Genomic DNA, 15,803 nt, shown 5'->3' with positions numbered 1-15,803 from the left:
TACAATTTTTTTTCTGTCTTAAATCTCAGGAGCTAAAAAGTAAATAACAATTTGATATTGAATATATGCTTCAATTTAATATAGATAGTTCGAAGATGACGTCACTCAGGTCTTTGTTATTGTTTTTTGCCATCCGTGTTTATGAGTAATGCTCACTGAACTGTATTAACTCGACTATAAACGTTCATGGATACACACAGTTTTGGGTGCTGGTCCGTTATACTTCCGGATGGCAATGTTATGAGCTTCTTAGCCAAGCGCATACTATCTATACGAAAACAGATAAAATGGAAGTTTCGGGTTTCCCCTTTATCAACAAAACAGGATGAATGAAACACTACAGACGAATGAGATAATGTATGAAATAATGTGATTGTGATAGTCACATTATCTCATTCGTTTCAATTTATCTCATGGATGGAAAATCTCAAAAAGTAAAAAAATCGCCTAAACGAGTTTTGGAAAACCAGCCTTCAATTGGATTCAGTAGTCTGATGTCACGCCGCCCGGCAACAGCGGCCATCTTGGTTCTAAACAAAGAAAATCATTACTTTTATCAAATTTATGTTTTTTTTCCCTCAGGATACGCTTTTATGCTCGCCGGAGAAATATTTCATACGGGCGTCCGCCATTGTTCCGATAGTTTAGAACCAGTGTTGCTAAGTTACCATGCGTCATTAGGAAGGAAGTGACGTTACGACTATTGAATCCTATTACCCAGTAGATTTTTGACCGATCAAAACATAGAATTTGTGACACACCTTCTCACGTGCTCGGACAAACATAGTTGGTTGTTTATAAACAATAATATGAATGAAATCGACCCTTCTCTGTTCATTGTTGTTGTTTTTATACGGCCAATTGGGTGACTAGTTATCACACGAGATCCTCAATCATAATATTATAAACGTTTATATTTACACATAATTTTCTGTTTTAGTTCTATTGATCAAGCGCTATAACTTTGGGTAGTTTACTTAAACAAATACCATTGATAGTAAAGCATGTGTAGTTTTGCTCTGTGAACCAATGACTGCCATTGTTTACATTATGACGACTGTCCGAGAGGCGTGGTTATCTAAGTGTCTATTATTATTGACTTCAAACCAAATAAATAGGCGTCAATCCCGAACACACACACACCCACCCACCCCCCCCTCCCACACACACACACACACACACACACACACACACATGCCTACCATTCACGCTCATCCATCCAATTTCATTTGTCAACACCTCCAGCAAATTAACGAGGCCAGAAGGTGCATATATATACTTGACCACAACGAACCAGTAAATCTACCCACTTACTTACTTACAGCCAGAGTTAGTTACCAATTAACTCATTCAACCCTAACACCGACTATATCCGTACGTAGTTTACCCGGGTTACTTTTACCCCATGCCTATTTACTACATTTTTATGAGACAAATTATAGGCATAGATAGTATCAAAGCTAATGTTTTTAGTTTTTACATGTTAATGATAGCTGAATAAAACTCTATACACATGCTCATTTTTAGTAATTTTTTTTTTCAATTTCTAAAAGTAGCAAAAATATCTAAGATTGAATGATTTAACTGGAAGAAGTATTGAAAAAATTTGGCCAGAAAAATGCTCCTTCAACGTCCGACTCCAGATTCCACGAATTATTGTAAAAAAAAAAAAATGAAAAAAAAATAATATATTACATTTTGATAAGAATTAATATATTGTTTTAAAAAAAATTGTTCTTGTTATTGGATGAAGAAGGGTTTTGAGCCCGAAACATTCCCTGTTTGGTATAGATAGTATGCGCTTGGCTTAGAAACTCACAACATTGCCATCCGGAAATATAACGGACCAACACACAAAACTATGTGTAACCTTGAACGCTTATAGTCTGGTTAATACAGTTTAGTGAGAATTAGATTCAATAGTCTGATGTCACATCGCCCAGCAACGGCGGCCATCGTGGTTCTAAACAAAGAATATCGGTACTTTTTATTCTTCATGCTGGCTAGAACTTTTCAAATGTCTTGTGGTCAGAATGTGTAAAAGTCAAAACATGATCAGAAATTATTTTTTTTCCCCTCTTGATACGCTTATGCTCGTCGGTGAAATATTTCATAAGGTCGTCCGCCATTGTTCCGATAGTTTAGAGTCAGTTACTAAGATAACATGCGTCATTAAGAGGGAAGTGACGTCATGACTGTTGAAGTGTATTACTCATAGACATGGATGGCAAAATAACAATAATAAAGACCCGAGTAACGTCACCTTCATTCTATCTATATTAATTTTTGTTTATTATTAATTTGTAGAATAATGGATTTTAAACATCGACCTGTTATTGCAAACAACGGGAATGAACCGTAGCCATCGTAAAGTTATGGCCTGACACTGAGTTGTATTCAATAGTGCAATCAATGAAATAACTTGTTTCCATGAGCTCTACTAACGACAACTCACTAGGCGGTGCAAAAACCAAATAATGACGTCAAAATGCCAGTCTTTGGCCACAAAAGAAAACAAATCGTGAGTTGTATTCAATAGTTCAACCAATAGGACCACTTGTTTCAATGAGTTCTACTAACGACAACTCACTAAGCGGTGCAAAAACCAAATAATGACGTCAAACTGCCAGTCCTTTTGGATTTCAGTATCAGGCTCTCGATAGTATGTGCTTGGCTCAGAATCTCATAGCATTGCCATCCGGAAGTATAAGGGACCAACACACACAACTGTGTGTATCCATGAACGTTTATAATCGGGTAAATACAGTTCAGTGAGCATTACTCATAACCGCGGATGGCAAAAAACAATAACAAAGACATTAGTGACGTCATCTTCGAACTATCTATAACAAAACGATGGCTACGAATGAACTCAGGACTTACATCTAACCTGTCAGCACTTGACCGCTGACCACTGACCGCTGTCCGCTGACCGCTGACCGCCAGTGGAGTGAGTATCCATCCGTCAGAGCTCTGTCTTATCACCAATCTTCCATCCACTCATCACGACCCAGAAATAAATACAGAGATAGTATATATACAACACCTGGGGTCATTAATTTTAGGCGCCAATTTGTAGAGTGGCGTTAATGGTGTTGATGTGGGGGTGGGGGTGGAGTTGGGGGAATTCGTCTCTCCCTACACCCCCCCCCCCCCTCTCTCTCTCTCACCCCTCCCCCTTTGTGTGTTGGTCCGTTATACCTCCGGATGGCAATGTTGTGACCTTCTTAGCTAAATGCATACTAAGTATATTGGTTTTTTGTTTTTGTTTTGCTAGAATAGTAGGATTTGAACCGTCTACCTGAGATTGCAATCAATCTGGCATGATAGGTCAGTTGGTAGGGCATCACGAGCACTTGCCTCAAAGGCAAATGGGAGAACGTCGATCCGAGATTGAACCAAGCTTATTTTATTATTATTTTTTTTTCTGGCAGTCATAATATCTGCACAACAGAGATGGTGCGGTTATGTGGTCTTGTGGTATGACATTGGCATTTGGATCGAAAGGTCCTGGGGTTCGACCCTCGATCGGCGCATAGTTGAGTCCTTGGAAAAGGCTCTTACCCCACATTCTCTCACCGTAGCCAGGTAAAAAAAAAAAATGAGTACCTGGTCGTTGACAGCGTTGCCTCTGTCAGGAAAAAAAATTGAAATATCACCTAAAAGGCGTCATGTCTCGTTCTACACGTCACGTGTTGCTGTTGGCCAGGGATCCTTTGTAAAGCGATTAGAGCACATTTAGTGGATATTGTGCTATATAAAAGCGATATTTATTTATCCATTTATTTATTTATTTACCTATTTATTTATTTAGGTCGGTAAGATGGTGGAGAGTACTTATGAAATTTTACGAAATACCAATCAGGCTATAGATAGTATGCGCTTGGCCAAGGAGTTCACAACATTGCCATCCGGAAGTATAACGAACCAACACACAAACTCTGTGTAACCATGAACTTTTCTAGTCCAGTTAATACAGTTTAGTGAGAACAACTCACAAACGCGGGTGGCAAAAACAATAACAAAGGCCTGATTGACGTCATCTTCGAACCATCTATATCCGGCTGGCGGGTGTTATGAGTATTTCATCTAAACGCAATATATCAATAGAAACTCCGGCTCTCTGGTTTCCCGAAGGACTCCTATTGATGATGTACGTTTTGTTAAAAAACTCACAACATTCGCCAGTAGGATATTGATAGTATGCGCTTCGTTAAGGAGCTCACACCATTACCACCCGGAAGTATAACGGGCCAACACACAAAACTGTGTGTAACTATGATCGTTTATTGTCAGGTTAATACAGTTCAGTGAGTATTACTCATAAACGCGGCTGGCAAAAAACAATAACAAATACCTGAGTGACGTCAACTTCGAACTATCTATAAATGTACCAACACGCAAAACTAAGTGTAACCTTAAACGTTTATAGTCTGATTGATATAATTCAGTGAGAACTACTCATAAAAATGATGGCTAAAAACAATAACAAAGAGCTGAGTAACGTCAATTTCGTTCTATCAATACCGAAATTTCCACTATACGTGCCCAAAGCGTTTTACAATGAGTCCCTAGCAAACAGCAACACTTCGCGAAATCCCAGTTTTGAGAGTTTTTGCCAAGATGAGGGTCATTTAAATCGATAGATACTTGAAGGACGAGTTTTCTGGCCAAATTTTCAAATATGTTTTTTTTTTTCAAGAGTACGGTAGTCTACTCATTTTGTCTAATCTATACATCTGCTACCTGTCCAAACTGACCAGTCCACTAAATGACCATCTACCTGGTTACTTTGTGAAAACACCTGTTTCCATTTATTCCAGCGTTCATACCATCATTGTAACCAAAAAAAAAAAGGGGGGGGGGGGGGGGGGGGGTAGGGAGATTGGGAGAGGTGGGTAGAATGAATGAGAAGGAGGAAGATAGAAATGGAGAGGGAGAGAAGGACAACAGGGAGAGAGAAGGAGAGAGAGGGAGATATTGGCAAAAAAAAAAAAAGAGGGAGAGGGAGAGAAAAATGAGAAGGGGAAAGAGAGAGAGAGAGAGAGAGAGAGAGAGAGAGAGAGAGAGAGAGAGAGAGATGAAGAGAGGAAGAGATGCAGAGAAGGGGAGACGGAGAGAGAGGGAGAGTGAGAGAAGGAGAGAAGATAGAGGGAGGGAGGAAGATAGAGAGAAGTAGGGAAAGAGAGGGAGAGAGAGGGAGAGAGAGGGAGAGAGAGAAAAAGAGATAGAGAAGGGAGGGAGGGAGGGAGAGAAAGAGAGTGGGAGAGAGAGAGATGAAGAGAGGATGAGATGGAGAGAAGGGGAGACGGAGAGAGAGGGAGAGTGAGAGAAGGAGAGAAGATAGAGGGAGAGAGGAAGATAGAGAGAAGTAGGGAAAGAGAGGGAGAGAGAGGGAGAGAGAGAGAAAGAGAGAGAAAGAGATAGAGAAGGGAGGGAGGGAGGGAGAGAAAGAGAGTGGGAGAGAGAGAGATGAAGAGAGGAAGAGATGGAGAGAAGGGGGGAGAGGAGGAGAGAGGGAGAGTGAGAGGAAGGAGAGAAGAAGAGGGAGAGAGGAAGATAGAGAGAAGTAGGGAAAGAGAGGGAGAGAGAGGGAGAGAGAGAGAAAGAGAGAGAAAGAGATAGAGAAGGGAGAGAGGGAGGGAGAGAAAGAGAGTGGGAGAAAGAGGGATAGAGAGAGATAGAGAAGGGAGGGAGGGAGAGAAAGAGAGTGGGAGAGAGAGAGAGAGAGAGGGAGAGAGAGACGGGAGGGAGGGAGAGAAAGAGAGTGGGAGAGAGAGAGAGAGGGAGAGAAGGGAGGGAAGGAGAGAAAGAGAGTGGGAGAGAGAGGGATAGAGAGAGATAGAGAAGGGAGGGAGGGAGAGAAAGAGAGTGGGAGAGAGAGAGGGAGAGGGAGAGAAGGAGGGAAGGAGAGAAAGAGAGTGGGAGAGAGAGGGATAGAGAGAGATAGAGAAGGGAGGGAGGGAGAGAAAGAGAGTGGGAGAGAGAGAGGGAGAGAGAGGGAGAGAGAGAGAAAGAGAGAGAAAGAGATAGAGAAGGGAGAGAGGGAGGGAGAGAAAGAGAGTGGGAGAAAGAGGGATAGAGAGAGATAGAGAAGGGAGGGAGAGAGAGAAAGAGAGTGGGAGAGAGAGAGAGGGGGAGAGAGAGGGAGAGAGAGAGACGGGAGGGAGGGAGAGAAAGAGAGTGGGAGAGAGAGAGAGGGAGAGAAGGGAGGGAGGGAGAGAAAGAGAGTGGGAGAGAGAGAGAGAGGGAGAGAAGGGAGGAAGGGAGAGAAAGAGAGTGGGAGAGAGAGAGAGAGCGAGAGAAAGATGAAGAGAGGAAGAGATGGAGAGAAGGGGAGACGGAGAGAGAGGGAGAGTGAGAGAAGGAGAGAAGATAGAGAGGAAGATAGAGTGAAGTAGGGAAAGAGAGGGAGAGAGAGGGAGAGAGAGAGAGAAAGAGAGAGAAAGAGATAAAGAAGGGAGGGAGGGAGGGAGAGAAAGATAGTGGGAGAGAGAGAGGGAGAGAGAGAGAAGGGAGGGAGGGAGATTCGAGATAAAGAGTGGGAGAAAGTGGGATAGAGAGAGATAGAGAAGGGAGGGAGGGAGAAAAAGAGAGTGGGAGAGAGAGAGAGAGGGAGAGAGAGAGGGAGAGAGAGAGAGACGGGAGGGAGGGAGAGAAAGAGAGTGGGAGAGAGAGAGAGAAAGAGAGAGATAGAAGGGAGGGAGGGAGAGAAAGAGAGTGGGAGAGAGAGAGGGAGAGAGAGAGAAAGAGAGAGAAGGGAGGAAGGGAGAGAAAGAGAGTGGGAGAGAGAGAGAGAGGGAGAGAGAGAGAGAAGGGAGGGAGGAAGAGAAAGAGAGTGGGAGAGAGAGAGAGAGAGACAGAGAGAGAGAGGGAGAGAGAGCGACAGAGAGAGAGACACACACACACAGAGAGAGAGAGAGAGAGAGAGAGAGAGAGAGAGAGAGGTCAATGTAATAAGTGATAATTCTAAATGTCAAATCGTTAAAGTAGAGAACTAATCCCTGTACAGAAGAATGCATTTTGATAAGAGATAAAGCAATTGAGGCCATTGGAAGCTTTGTTTGTCTTCTTTGTTTTTAAGGATTTTATGGCGCTTGCTTGCAGCACGTTTCGGTCATTTCAGTACCAGTAAAAAGGAGGAAAATTCGATAGTAGGAAAATTCTAGATTTACAATTAAAAGCATATAAGACAAGTAAAACAAAGGGGAATATGCTTCAACAGTTGTGACGTCACTTCCCTCGTAATGAGGCATAGTAACTTAGTAACTGGTTCTAAACTATCGGAACAATGGCGGACGCCCTAATGAAATACTTCTCGGACGAGCAAAAAAGTGTATCCAGAGGATTAAAAAATTATAAATCTGATCATGTTTTGACTGTTATACATTCTGATCACATGACATGTGAAAAAGTTCTAGCCAGCATGAAGAATAAAAATAACCTATTTTCTTTGTTTAGAACCAAGCTGCTGGTTGCTGGGCAGAAGTGGCATCAGAGTTTTGAATCCGATTGCTTCAAATAGAGAACAGATGTAGATTCCAAGAGCACACAAGTGCATTGGATGGGTATATAAATAAAGAATTGAGCTTTATATAGCGCAATATCCACTAAATGTGACCCCTCGTCTCAAAACGGTATTATGTCGGAATGACTAAGATGCTGAAAATGGAGTTTATGGTCGGAAATATCAGCCTTGCAATGAGTTTGTATATTTTATTGAAGAGAATGGATGTCGTATCTTAGAATGGTAAATAGCAATAGTTCAAACAATGAGTTTGTATATTTTATTGAAGAGAATGGACGTCGTATCTTAGAATGGTAAATAGCAATAGTTCAAACAATGAGTTTGTATATTTTATTGAAGAGAATGGATGTCGTATCTTAGAATGGTAAATAGCAATAGTTCAAACAATGAGTTTGTATATTTTATTGAAGAGAATGGACGTCGTATCTTAGAATGGTAAATAGCAATAGTTCAAACAATGAGTTTGTATATTTTATTGAAGAGAATGGACGTCGTATCTTAGAATGGTAAATAGCAATAGTTCAAACAATGAGTTTGTATATTTTATTGAAGAGAATGGATGTCGTATCTTAGAATGGTAAATAGCAATAGTTCAAATTTTAGACCAGTTTAGATTTAATTCGGCTTTTTGGTATCTGGTTCATCCCGACATGATACCGTTTTGAGACGAGGGGTCACAAATGTGCTCAAAGCGCTTTACACGGGGTCCCTGGTCAACAGCAACATTTAACATGGAGGACGGGACATGACGCCTGTTAGGCGATATTACATTTTTTTTGGACAAAGACAACGGTGTTAACGGCCAGGTACTCATTTTACACCTGAGTACGGTGAGAGAATGTGAGTAAAGAATATTTTCCAAGGACCCAACTATGCGCTGAGCGCGAGGCTCGAACCCAGGACCTTCCGATCCGAAAGCGAGTGTCATACCACTAGACCACATATTCGCACAATAGTTAAAATAGTTAAAAGAAAAAAATGTCTACTTTGAAATTTCGAACCCGTTCCCAAGGCCACAACACAGCGTCATTCGAAGCTCGTTCGAATGTTCCAACATGAAGTTATGGTCAGATTAATAATAATAATAATAATAATAATAATAATAATAATAATAATAATAATAATAATAATAATAATAATAATAATAATAATAATAATAATAAGAATAATAATGCTGAAAACTTATATAGCGCTATAACTCCGAGACACCAGACTCTAAGCGCTTAAATTACAAATTACTTTGGCTGAAACATACTCATTCACACACACAAGCACACACACACACACACACACACACACAACACAATGGGAAAGGTATCCTGCAACTTTTCTCAAATTTCATACTTTTTAAAGCTGTAAAAAAAGTATTTCGAAGTGAAATTAAGCTTTGACATTTCCCGAAGATGTAGAAAAATGGTTGGTTTAATCATTTATGACAAGAACTCATTTTGGATAAAAATTTACCTTCTTACTAAACTTGGCAATATCTCAGTTCAAACCTTTTCACCATCCGACTGATTATGTCATTCACTGTGGCATTTGCTTTCGGAATAAATGCAATGATTTTAGATTCGATTTGGAAGTCTCAGGTTTGAGAGTTTGTTTTTTTGTTGTTGTTTTTTTTTGTTGTTTTTTTTGTTTTGTTTTTTTTTTTGTTTTTTTTTTTTTGACAAAATGAGGGTCATTTTAATTTATCGATATTTGAAGGACCACTATTCTGGCCAAATATTTTTTGGAAATTTGTTTTTTTCACGGTGCGGCATATTTGGCATTATATAGATAGTTCGAAGATGACGTCACTCAGGTCTTTGTTATTGTTTTGTGCCATCCGCGATTATGAGTAATGCTCACTGAGCTGTATTAACCTGACTATAAACGTTCATGGATACACACAGTTTTGTGTGTTGGTCCGTTATACTTCCGGATGGCAATGTTATGAGCTTCTTAGCCAAGCGCATACTATCTATAGGATCCGTTGTAACAAATTAATGACATGTCCGACCTTGACCTTCAGGACATACAATATACCCATCGGGCTGAAGCCTCAAGGCCCTCTCGCTCACTCATCCATCAACCTGTCGAAGGCAGGCAAATCTCCCCCCATCATCACGTGATGTAGCTAGAGTTCTCAACTAGAGATAACACGATGCCGCTATAATGTGGTGTTGAGGGATGACACTCGCCTTCGGATCGGAAGGTCCCGGGTTCGAGTCCGTGTCTCATCCATCATCTTTTCCAAGCCAATCAAATCTCCCCACATCATCACGTGATGTAGCTAGAGTTCTCAACTAGAGATAACACGATGCCGCTATGTGGTGTTGAGTTATGCATGACACTCGCCTTAGGATCAGAAGGTCCAGGGTTCGAGTCCGTGTCTCATTCTTCATCCTTTCGAAGCCAGGCAAATCTCCTCGCATCATCACGTGATGTAGCTAGAGTTCTCAACTAGAGATAACACGATGCCGCTATGTCGTGGTGTTGAGGTATGACACTCGCCTTCGGATCGGAAGGTTCAGGGTTCGAGTCCCTCTCACTCATCCATCACCCTTTCGAAACCAAGCAAATCTCCCCACATCATCACGTGATATTGCTAGAGTTCTCAACTAGAGATAACACGATGCCGCTATGTGGTGTTGAGTTATGCATGACACTCGCCTTCGGATCGGAAGGTCCAGGGTTCGAGTCCGTGTCTCATCCATCAAGCAGTCCGAAGAAGCCAAACAAATCTCCACACATCATCACGTGACAGATAGTATTTTTATCGGTCAAACGAGAGGCCGTGTGGTCTAGTTCGTTTGACACTCGCCTTCGGATCGGAAGATCCAGGGCTCGAATCCCGAATGACGCATAGTTGAGTCGAGCCCTTGAAAAAGGCTCTTGATTCACATTCTTTCATCATACTCAGGTGTAAAATGAGTACCTGGTCGTTAACAGCGTTGTCTCTGTCCGAAAAAATTCTAATGTCGCCCAACAGGCGTCATGTATCATGCAAATGTTAAATGTTAAGCCAGCTATCTAATAGGGAATGAGATTAGCGGAAGAGGAGCGTCCCTTGATTGGACGTCACCCATAGTCTGTGACGTCACTGGCGGAAAAGTTATTAGAGAGAGAACGTCATGTTGGTTGTGCGCATGTGTCTCTCGTCCTCGAGACGCATGCGCACAACCAACATGACGTTCTCTCTCTAATAACTTTTCCGCCGGTGACGTCACAGACTATGGGTGACGTCCAATCAAGGGAAGCTACTCTTCCGCTAATCTCATTCCCTATTATTGCTAAGTGGACAGGGGGGTCAAATAGAAAATCTCAACTTTACCCGGGATCGATCTCGCGGTGCGAAGCGAGTGCTCTACCAACTGAGCTATCAGGATTTCCCCCCTCCCCCCACCCCACCCCCGGACCTCCAGCCACCTGAACTGTAACGAAACGAACTCCCCGAGATACCGATATCTCCAAATGTTAAGTAAGATATATCTATTCCAAAAGGTGTTGTTGTTGTTATCTACAACAGTTCAAGAGCTTATGTGAGTAAGACTAGATACACCTGTTGTTGTTCCAATGACACTGTAACTAGTTAAGTTATTTCTGACCCATCGTCTCAAAACAGTATTATGTCGGAACGAACCAGATGCTTAAAAGCCGAATTAAATGTTAAACTGGTCAAAAATATAAATTGTTGGCATTAGCACCCTAAAATGTGGTATCCATTCTCCTCAATAAAACATACAAACTCAACACAAGTTTGATATTTCTGGCTATAAATTCAATTTTCAACATCTTAACCATCCGGACTTAATACCGTTTTGAGTGAAGGGTCATATTTGTAAGTACCAGTAGTTTTTTGTGGTTGTGTGGTCTAGAAGAAGGAAACACGCCTTCGGATCGGGCGATCTAGGATTCGACTACTGCTTTGATCCAATTTTATATAGAGCAATGTCCACTAAACGTGCTCAAAGCGCTTTACAAGGGGACCCTGGTCAACAGCAACATTTAACATGTAGGACGGGACATAACGCCTGTTAGGCGATATTACAATTTTTCAGACAAAGTCAACGCTGTTAACGGCCAGGTACTCATTTTACACCTGAGTACGTTGAGAGAATGTGAGTAAAGAGCCTTTTCCAAGTACTCAACTATGCGCCGAGGGCGAGGCTCGAACCCAGGACCTTTCGATCCGAAAGCGAATGTCATACCACAAGACCACATAGCTGCACACAAGACCACATAGCCGAATTGTTGAGTCCTTGGAAAAGGCTCTTCACTGACATTCTCTCACCGTACTCGGGTGTGAAATGAGTACATGGCCGTTAACGGCTTGTTGTCTCTGTCCGAATTTTTTTTTTTGTAAAATCGCCTCACAGGCGTCATGTCTCGTGCTACTTTTAAGCGTTGCTGTTGGCTTTTGTAAAGTGCGTGCGTTGAGCACTCGGCCTTCAATTATCGATCAATTTGAAAAGTCTCGCCTAAGTCCCAGGTTTGATAGTATCTGACAAGATGAGAGACATTGTAATGGATCGATATTTGAAGGACGAATTTTATGGCCAAAATTTTACATGTCATATTTCAGTGTAAGCCCGAATTGACGAAAACTACTATTCCCCTTCTATGAGAGACGAATAGCCCCTTGCCCCCCCCCCCCTCCCCATCCCCCGCACACACACCATTTTCATTCGTTATTCTTTCTCTCTCAAAATGAGAGCATTATTCTGTTACTCTTCCCATCCAGTCGCACCGGAAATGACCATTTATGCAAATGAGGAGTCCTATTTTAGCAGGTCATGGTGGCATTAGCTTCCGACCAATGAAATTACAGGATGGCTGGGTAACATTACGATACCACAACGCGAGTATTACGTGCATCGATACCGTGTTCTATGGGAAGAGTTCCTACAGGTGTACGTAGCAGGGTCACGTGGTCTTGTGGTATGACACTCACCTTCGGATCAGGCGATCCAATCCCTCGTTGAGTAGCGCATAGTTGAGTCCTTGGAAAAGGTTCTTTACTCACATTCTATGACCGTACTCATGTGTAAAATGAGTACCTGGCCGTCAACAGCGGCAATTACCTCTGTCCGAAAAAAAGTAATAATATTATTGCCATAAAGGCGTCATGTCTAGTGCTACATGCAAAATGTTGCTCTTGGCTTGAGCAGCGCATTGTTGAGTCCTTGGAAAAAAAAGGCTCTTTACTCACCGACTTCGCGACGTCCCAGGTTTGAGAGTTTTTATTTTGCTAAGATAAGGTTCATTCAAATCGATCGATATTTGAAGGACGAGTTTTCTGGCCAAATTTTAATGTATTCAGGTGTGAAATGAGTAACTGGCCGTTAAGAGATTTGGCTCCGACAAAAAAACAAAAACATTATTGGCTAACAGGCGTCATATTATCTCGTCGTACATTTTGAGCTTGATTAAGCTTTTTTTATATAGCGCACTATCCACTAAATGTGCTCAAAGCGCTTTACAATGGGTCCCTGGTCAACAGCAACATTTAACATTGAGGACGGGACATGACGCCTGTTAGGCGATATTACAATTTTTCGGACAAAGACAACGCTATTAACGACCAGGTACTCATTTTACACCTGAGTACGGTGATATAATGTGAGTAAAGAGCCTTTTCCAAGGACTTAACTATGCGCCGAGCGCGAGGCTCGAGCCCAGGACCTTTCGATCCGAAAGCGGGTGTCATACCACAAGACCACATAGCCGCATGTTAAGTGTTGCTGTCAGACTACGGTCAAAACATACAAGAACAGCTGCCAACATGCACAAATGGGGGCTCCAAGAATCACCAACATGCCCAAAGTGCAACCAAGCACCACAAGATGAAAACCACCTCGTACTAGATTGCCCAGAGACAAAACTGGAAGGGGGATTTGAAACCATCAACAAATGTGATGATGACTTCCGAACCTGGGTTGATACCTTGAACATAGAAGTGTAGCCGAACGATACTACTACTACTACTACTACTACTACTACTACTACTACTACTACTACTACTACTACTACTAATAATAATAATAATAATAATAATAATAATAATACGGAAATTGCATCTGGAGCCCATTATATAAAAGACAATCTACTAGTATTGAAAGTGTACAGAGGAGAGCTACCAAAAAAATTTATACAATACAGTATTTATCTTATAAGGAAAGGTTAGAATTTCTTGACTTACCCAGTTTGAAATATAGAAGAATTCGTGGGGATTTAATTCAGGTTTATAGATTGGTACATGGTCTGGATAGGATAGACTTTTCTGATTTTTTTCATATTCTAATATTACTTTTACTAGAGGGGACAAGTTTAAGATTTTTGTCTCTAGATGCAAAACAAACATAAGACAAAACTGTTTCGGTATTCGTATTGTTCAGAAATGGAACAGTTTGAAATTTGAAACAAAGAATGCAAAATCTATGGATTATTTCAAGGTGTTAGTAGACAGGGAATTATATGATAGGAGATTTATATATGACGAATAATACTTGTTTGCTCTGCTGTTGACATGGCTTTCAATCTTGTATGTATATATTATGCATTGTTATATTATTATGGTTATCTTCTATACGCGTGTGTGTATGTGTGTGTGTGTGTGTGCGTGTGTGTGTGTGGTTGTGTGTGCGCTTTGCATGTCACGGTTAAAGATATATGTTTGTACACCACATGAGTACATTTAAGTTGAAATACTATCTTTACCACGTGTATCGTTATTGTAATATTTAATCAATAGATTTATGCATCACTAATTAATATTAAAGGTATTCAAGGGATTTTGTCCTATTTTGCCCTATACCATTATGTTATGTTATGTTACTACAACTACTACTACTACTACTACTACTACTACTACTACTACTACTACTACTACTACTACTACTACTAGTACTACTACAACTACTACTACTACTACTACTACTACTACTACTACTACTACTACTACTACTACTACTACTACTACTACTACTAATAATAATAATAATAATAATAATAATAATACTACTACTACTACTACTACTACTACTACTACTACTACTACTACTACTACTACTACTACTACTACTACTACTACTACTACTACTACTACTACTACTAATAATAATAATAATAATAATAATAATACTACTACTACTACTACTACTACTACTACTACTACTACTACTACTACTACGACTACTACTCGTGTTGCTGTTGGCTTGGAACCCCTTGTAAAGCGCCTCGAGCACGTTTAGTGAATTATTTTGCGCTATATAAAAGCTCAATTTTTTTTTAAAACGTAACTATAAATCTCCCCTAAAGTCAAAGCCATAATAAAGACGGTTCTTTGATGTTTATGGAGATACTCATCTTTTACCTGAGTCGAGAAGATTCTTTTGAAAATAAACTTGTCATTATCTTCCCCTCACAAGTCTTATATATTTCATAGCTTTTCATCTCGAGCCAACTTCAATAAAAAACCTCTCATAATCTTTGTTCCTTCTTCATGGCTTCACAAAATAAGTTCCTAACATAGCTGAAGTTGAATTTTTTTTTTTTTTTTGGATTAAACCTCATTTGCTTTCAAGGGTGGGTGGGGGGGGGGGGGGAGCTCAGTTGGTAGAGCACTCGCTTCATGAACAAAGGGACCGAGATCGATCCTGGGTGAAGTTGAGAGATTTGTTTTTTCCTGACACGCTCATAAGGGCGTCCGCCATTGTTCCGATAGTTTGTCCCAGTGTCTAAGTTACTATGCGTCAGTACGAGGGAAGTGACGTCACGACTGTTGAAGCCTATTACGTGGCGCCTCTATTATCCTTTGTAAAAAAAAAAAAGAACAAAGCAAACCCATCCCGAAGCAGTTCATGAAATTTGTTTTGTTTATTTTTAACCTCACTCATCCTGTTTTTTACTAAAAATAATAGATCAATTTGTGACCCATCGTCTCGAAACGATATTATGTCGGAACGAACCAAATGCTTAAAAGCCGATAAATTAAATGCTAAACTTGTCAAAAATATAAATTGTTGGCATTAGCACCCTAAAATATGATATCCATTCTCCTCAATAAAACATACAAACTCAACACAAGTCTGATATTTCTTGCTATAAATTCAATTTTCAACATCTTAACCATCCCGACTTAATACCGTTTTGAGGCGAAGGGTCACATTTGATCGACGAAGACAGATAATGTGGACGTTTCGGGCTTCGCCTTTATCATCAAAATACGATGAATGATGAAACATTATAAAGACGATCGAGAGGTTATTGTGAGAATGACGTTGAATTGGTG

The sequence above is a fragment of the Berghia stephanieae genome, chromosome 14 (genome assembly GCF_034508935.2).
Source record: "Berghia stephanieae isolate SIO BIC M18660-M18661 chromosome 14, UCSD_Bste_1.3, whole genome shotgun sequence".
In the NCBI taxonomy this organism is placed as follows: domain Eukaryota; kingdom Metazoa; phylum Mollusca; class Gastropoda; order Nudibranchia; family Aeolidiidae; genus Berghia; species Berghia stephanieae.
The sequence above is the reverse complement of the archived record's forward strand: the minus strand, read 5'-3'. Positions refer to the sequence as shown.